At 37.1% G+C, this 7,500-nt stretch overlaps 1 protein-coding gene across 1 annotated transcript in view; it reads left to right on the top strand.

The window, feature by feature from the left end:
- Positions 1-5,748: 5,748 nt before the first annotated feature.
- l3mbtl4 (L3MBTL histone methyl-lysine binding protein 4) overlaps positions 5,749-7,500 on the top strand; it is a 67,527-nt gene continuing 65,775 nt past the window's right edge. Inside the window, exon 1 of the mRNA XM_081352809.1 lies at positions 5,749-5,800. The gene's annotated coding sequence lies outside the window, so the exon portion shown is untranslated. The remainder of the gene's footprint in view (positions 5,801-7,500) is intronic.

The raw sequence follows: 7,500 nt of genomic DNA, 5'->3' as shown, positions 1-7,500 counted from the left end.
ATAACACACACTCTAAAACATCTTGGGTTATTTTTTCTACCCAAATCCTGGTTTGAGCCTTTTGGGTCAATTTTTTGGGGTTATTTTTTCAGTGTAACAACAGATGTAACAACCCAGTGTTTGTGTAGTTTTTGTGTTACAGATCCTGGGTCAGACGTAACAACCCAGTGTTTGTGTGATTTTGTATTACAGATCCTGGGTCAGACGTAACAACCCAGTGTTTGTGTAGTTTTTGTGTAACCCAGATCCTGGGTCAGACGTAACAACCCAGTGTTTGTGTAGTTTTTGTGTTACAGATCCTGGGTCAGACGTAACAACCCAGTGTTTGGGTAGTTTTTGTGTTACCCAGATCCTGGGTCAGACGTAACAACCCAGTGTTTGGGTAGTTTTTGTGTTACCCAGATCCTGGGTCAGACGTAACAACCCAGTGTTTGGGTAGTTTTTGTGTTACAGATCCTGGGTCAGACGTAACAACCCAGTGTTTGTGTAGTTTTTGCGTAACCCAGATCCTGGGTCAGACGTAACAACCCAGTGTTTGTGTAGTTTTTGTGTTACAGATCCTGGGTCAGACGTAACAACCCAGTGTTTGTGTAGTTTTCGCGTTACCCAGATCCTGGGTCAGACGTAACAACCCAGTGTTTGAGCAGTTTTTGTGTTACAGATCCTGGGTCAGACGTAACAACCCAGTGTTTGTGTAGTTTTTGCGTAACCCAGATCCTGGGTCAGACGTAACAACCCAGTGTTTGTGTAGTTTTTGCGTAACCCAGATCCTGGGTCAGACGTAACAACCCAGTGTTTGAGTAGTTTTTGTGTTACAGATCCTGGGTCAGACGTAACAACCCAGTGTTTGTGTAGTTTTTGCGTTACCCAGATCCTGGGTCAGACGTAACAACCCAGTGTTTGGGTAGTTTTTGTGTTACCCAGATCCTGGGTCAGACGTAACAACCCAGTGTTTGGGTAGTTTTTGTGTTACAGATCCTGGGTCAGACGTAACAACCCAGTGTTTGGGTAGTTTTTGTGTTACAGATCCTGGGTCAGACGTAACAACCCAGTGTTTGTGTAGTTTTTGCGTAACCCAGATCCTGGGTCAGACGTAACAACCCAGTGTTTGTGTAGTTTTTGTGTTACAGATCCTGGGTCAGACGTAACAACCCAGTGTTTGTGTAGTTTTTGTGTTACCCAGATCCTGGGTCAGACGTAACAACCCAGTGTTTGGGTAGTTTTTGCGTTACCCAGATCCTGGGTCAGACGTAACAACCCAGTGTTTGTGTAGTTTTTGTGTTACAGATCCTGGGTCAGACGTAACAACCCAGTGTTTGTGTAGTTTTTGCGTTACCCAGATCCTGGGTCAGACGTAACAACCCAGTGTTTGGGTAGTTTTTGTGTTACCCAGATCCTGGGTCAGACGTAACAACCCAGTGTTTGGGTAGTTTTTGTGTTACAGATCCTGGGTCAGACGTAACAACCCAGTGTTTGGGTAGTTTTTGTGTTACAGATCCTGGGTCAGACGTAACAACCCAGTGTTTGTGTAGTTTTTGCGTAACCCAGATCCTGGGTCAGACGTAACAACCCAGTGTTTGTGTAGTTTTTGTGTTACAGATCCTGGGTCAGACGTAACAACCCAGTGTTTGTGTAGTTTTTGTGTTACCCAGATCCTGGGTCAGACGTAACAACCCAGTGTTTGGGTAGTTTTTGCGTTACCCAGATCCTGGGTCAGACGTAACAACCCAGTGTTTGTGTAGTTTTTGTGTTACAGATCCTGGGTCAGACGTAACAACCCAGTGTTTGTGTAGTTTTTGCGTTACCCAGATCCTGGGTCAGACGTAACAACCCAGTGTTTGGGTTATTTATCGTGGTCTTTTTGTGATCTCTTCAGGAGAGAGCAGTGCAGCTCCGTCAAATTGGTGCGTCTTCAGTAAAAGCATTAATTCATGTACGAAGTAAAAAAAAAAAGCTAGTACTATAGTAAAATGAATCAGCCCAGTATGCTGGGTAGAATGAACCCAACATGTGTTCTGTCCTATATTTACCCAGCCCTTGGGTTGAATTGAGTTGTTTTTAACCCAGTGTTAGTGTTCGCTGACCCACAGCATAACGCCATACAGGACTGAAACCAGTGATGAAATATAATATATCCCAGGCTGTTGTGTGTGTGCGGAGCCATTAGCAGGATCATACGCATTATTTATGAGATGTGCAGGATGGCATCTGTTGGCACAGCAGTAAAATTACGTCTTCTTGGAAAAATGCTCTCCTCTTTTCCACAATGACTTGCATTGCATTCAAGTTACACATGTTCCTGATTCATGCATCCGCTCACTGCAAACATGCTTTCCTTACTTAGTATTTTTCTCTTGTTCGAGATGCATTTAATAGAGTAAAATGCCATAAGATATTATGTTTTGTTTTCTTGGGAAATAAATCAAAATGAAGTGAGTTTTTGCTTAAAACAAGCGAAATGATCTGCCAGTGGGGTCAGAAAAATAATCTTGTTTCTGTCTGAATTAACATTATTTTTCTGACCCCACTGGCAGATCATTTATCTTGTTTTAAGCAAAAACATTTTGATTAATTCCCTGGAAAACAAGACGTAATATCTTATGGCATTTTACTCATCTAGTAAATGCATCTCGATTTAAGAATATTTTGTTATTTGGACTGGAAACAAGACACAAATACTAAGCAAGAAAAACATTTTTTTTCAGTGTGGGGATCGAACCCATGACCCTGGCGTTGCGAGCGCTGCTGTTTCAGAGTGAGAACTGGCGTTTGCTCAGGAGTGTAACACAACAGAAATCAACACAGGATTCAGGAATGTTCCGAGATATTCCGACCCCTGATCCCTCATTCCTGCGGGAGATAACGTAACGCCTCACACACACGTCTCTCTTACTCTGCAGTGCGTTCAGGCTTTGTTGTGAGTGTTTGTGAACGGATACTTGATGAATGAGATGCAGATCAAACTCTCTGATCTTGTAGAATGTGGGAGTTTGGGAATCGGCTCCGTGTTTCCCAGAATCAGGAGTTACAGAAACTACATCTAGGTTTAGTTCTAATTTATTTAGTTTTCATTATTTTAGGACTTCAATTTAAAGTTAGAAATATTAGAAATTAGAAATATTGCCTTGCTAACAATCTGTATATTTCAAATGATGTTTATTAATTATTTGTTTACTGATTTAGTTTTAGTTTCAGTTTTACGGTTCAGAGTCTGTGTTCGTCATGTTCACACAATGAATGTTTATTTTGCATCAAGTGAAATTCCTGAAGTTCCCCGTCACGAAAGAGGCCGAGAATGTGAAGCACGAGACACAATCCTCGTACAGGAAGTGTGTTCTACGTGTTTTACGCTGTGTGAAGGAATGTTTATGGGTGTTATAAAACACACACACACACACACACACACACACACACACACACACACACACACACACACACACACACACACACACACACACACACACACACACACACACACACACACACACAGAAAGAGAGAGAGAGAGAGAGAGAGAGAGAGAGAGAGAGAGAGAGAGAGAGAGTCAACAACACAATCTCTGAGGCTGAGCTGCTTTACTCGGAGATCTGATGTGTGTCTCAGGCATGTGCAGATTTCCAAACACTGACCTCTGACCTCACAGTATCTGATCCTGATGAATGACATGTCAACTTCAAATAGAGTTTGAATCATTGCTCTGATTATTTCCACAGGAATGTCTTTACTGTTTAATATCTAGTTTCGTCATCATCAGGACGATTGTGCTCAGTTTAACCCTTGATCCGCTGCTCAGATCTCTGCTGCTGGAATATTATATTACAATATATATTACACTCTAAGAAACATGCTGGGTGATGTTCAACCCATGTTTGGGTCAGATATGGACAAACCCAACCACTGGTTTAAATTAAACTATAGGCTGCTGCATATGAATTATGATCTGGATGAGAATCATTAATCATTGCTGCCAGTGACTGAGAGAATGGCTCATGACTGTCTGTGCATTGAGATATTACTATCAGATGAGCTCATAATAATCCATATGCTTCTAATAAACAAACAAAGTTAATAAATGAGCAGCTCATGTACAGCAGTGTGAAGTGTGAACACAACCTTACTGTAACACACATCAGGATCAGATCTGGGACTCGACTGTCCTCTACTGGAGTCTTGATGAACTGCACTTCTCATAACCCACACAATCATGTAATGTAATATAATATAATATAATATAATAGAATATAATATAATAGAATAGAATAGAATAGAATAGAATAGAATAGAATAGAATAGAATAGAATAGAAAATAATGCAATGAAATATATAATGTGTAATTTAATATAATGTAATATAATATAATTTGCAATATAATATACTTTATTATAATATAATATAATATAATGCAATGTAATATGATGTCACATAATTGAAAATAATATGTGTTATATAATATAATAGAAAATAATGTAAAATAATAGAATAGAATAGAATAGAAAATAATATAATATAATATAATATAATATAATATAATATAATTTAATAGAAAATAATGTAATAGAAAATAATGCAATGAGATATGTGTAATATAATGTAATGTAATATAATATGTGTAATATAACATACTTTTTTATAATATAATATAATGCAATGTAATATAATGTCACATAATAGAAAATAATATAATGTGTTATATAATAGAATAGAAAATAATGTAATATAATATAATATCATATAATATCATATCATACAATTTAATAGAAAGTAATGCAATGTAATATAATGTGTAATATAATGTAACGTAATATAATATAATGTATTATAATATAATATAATGCAATGTAATATAATGTTATATAATATAATATAATAGAAAATAATGTAATAGAATAGAATAGAATAGAAAATAATATAATATAATATAATATAATATAATATAATATAATATAATATAATATAATATAATATAATATAATATAATTAATATAATATATCTTCATGGAGAATCTGCCAGAAACATAAATATATTTATGATGGTTTATAACTCTGACTTTGAAAAGACTCAATAACATCTGTAAGTGTTTTATTGATTAGTAATGTTTCCCTTGCAGATAATAGAAAAGATGAGTAATAAAAACGATATAATGAATGTTTATCCATCATACTTATGCATTAATAGTTCCCTCAACTGTTTAACAATTTATTCTTATTGCTAATAAAATCATTCAGAATAATAAGATTTGTGAAGAAGCATTATAATGAATTGTTATAATTGTTGTTATTATTAAGAAAGTTCTCTGTTTCAGAGGGAAAAACATGTAGTTTGTGGCAAATATTAAATTCAGTTCTCGTTTATTAATACAGTGCTTTCCCCAACACACATCATTCAAATGCATGAGTCCATATTACAGTGTACAGTGTTCTTATATCAGAGGAGACTGTCTGAGTTATGGATTTCAGAAATCTACATATACAAAATCACAGTTAGCGAAAAATGTATAAATTCAAACAATGTAATAGTTTAATGCAGAAACACTGAGCTCATTAATGAATACTTGTTTGTTAACAGATGATTATGACATTTAGTGCTCGATTGTGTTTGTGTTCAGAGACTTCATCATCCATCAGTTTCGGTTCAGAATATTCCAAGTGTAGTTTATTAATGTTGAGAGCATGAATAACAGAGACTGGTCATGTGGTTGATGTCTGTGAGTGACACCTGTCTCCTCTCCAGCAGAGGGCTCTGCGCATGCGCACTCCACACTGCTGTCAGCGCGTCAGGCTCGCGGATTCAGGCTCGTGCTGGTGAGAAATATTCATTAATATTTGGCGGAGTGTGTGTTCCTGTGTTTAATCTGCTTCACATGTGTGAGATTGTGTCGTTCAGGACTGTGATGTGTGTGTCGTTCCGGCGCAGCTGCAGTCGTGTGTGTGTGTTTGTGTTTGTGTTAATGCTGTTCGGCTAATCTGTGTGTTTCTGCTGGTTAAAGGCAGTCCAGATGAACACGTATCGCTCGTGTGTGTTCGGTGTGTGTTACTGTGTTTCCCGTCATCTGATGACGCGCGCGCGATTGTTACATTGTAACTCTCATCTGATTCTCTCTCAGTGTGTGTGTGTGTGTGTGTGTGTGTGTGTGTGTGTGTGTGTGTTTGTGTGTGTCTGTCATCACATGTGTTTACTTGTTTGTGTGGTGAAGTCGCCATTTTCCTGCTCTCATCATGGATGTTGTTTGTGTGTGTGTGTGTGTGTGTGTGTGTGTGAGAGACTTTAATCATGTATAGTTTCATAGATATCAAACGCTGGACTGAGGGAATAATGGCTGTAGTTTGGGTCTATAATGTTTGACTCACTCAGAGCTGTTGTTGCACCTGTTGAATTTCACTTTTACTTTCAGATTTTCTATCAATTTTGTATATTCAATATTCAAAGTGTTTGTTGTACAAAAATGTGTTTGTGTATCTTTAGTTCAGTGTTTCCCGCTGCAGTGTTTGATTTGTAATCACTAATGATTCCTGTATTGAGTATTATTGGTTAGTTGATGATTATTAATAAGTGCATTCACTATTTTTAACCTCTTTGAGCTTTTGTTGCCGTTTACTCCATAAATTAATTCATGCAAGTACAAAAGCTTCTCATAATCGCTTGATTCATACGAGCTTTCACATGTTAAGTTCATAATAATGATTAAAGAATCATTCACTAGTTTACAGAAACATCACTTCTATAGGCATTCTCTTACCGATCATCAAGAGCGCACTTCTCTCAAACATTACAGCATATTGTGTTACTATAATACTACAATACACACAATACAGTTTTTTTACTACACAAATAAGTGTTTCATTCACAGAAACTGTCTTTCATAAAGCGATTACTATCAAACGTTTGATTTATTTGTATCTCATTAAGTCTAATACATTTATCCATTATTAATACAACTGAACTTAATGGTTAATAAATTAATAATTTGGTTCACCTTTAGATTTCTGTAGATATTAATGGATTAGTGGAAGTTAGGTAATGTCAGTGTGTTGCCTGTTACTGTAATTTACTGTATACACGTGTCTTGCGTTGTTGAGTGAACTGAACTGAAAGAAGATCATATACTGTTGTGTTTCGGCTATTAAACCAAATGTTCTCATTGCGTATTACAATATTCGTGTGTTTGAAACCGTGATTATGGCCTGAAGTGTGTGTGGCTGTAATGACCAGCTGTGTTACGAGTGTGATCAGTGAAGCGGACGCTAGTGACGGGCAGACGCGGACAGTAACTGCACGTTTACTGTAGTACTGTACTGAAGTACACTGTTAGAGTATCTGTACTTGAGGATTATTTTTTCTGGAAACTTTTTACTTTAACTTCACTACGTTTGAAAGACGAATATCGTACTCTGACTCTACGTGTCTGTCGAGGTCATGAGGGTAATGTTTCAGAAAACACTGAAGCTTCCCCGGGCGCCGCCATTGATTAGCGGACCATCCCCTGCTGTTAGCGCTCCATTGA

The sequence above is a fragment of the Scardinius erythrophthalmus genome (genome assembly GCF_964197995.2).
Source record: "Scardinius erythrophthalmus genome assembly, chromosome: 22".
In the NCBI taxonomy this organism is placed as follows: domain Eukaryota; kingdom Metazoa; phylum Chordata; class Actinopteri; order Cypriniformes; family Leuciscidae; genus Scardinius; species Scardinius erythrophthalmus.
This window is presented reverse-complemented; position numbering and strand designations above follow the sequence as displayed.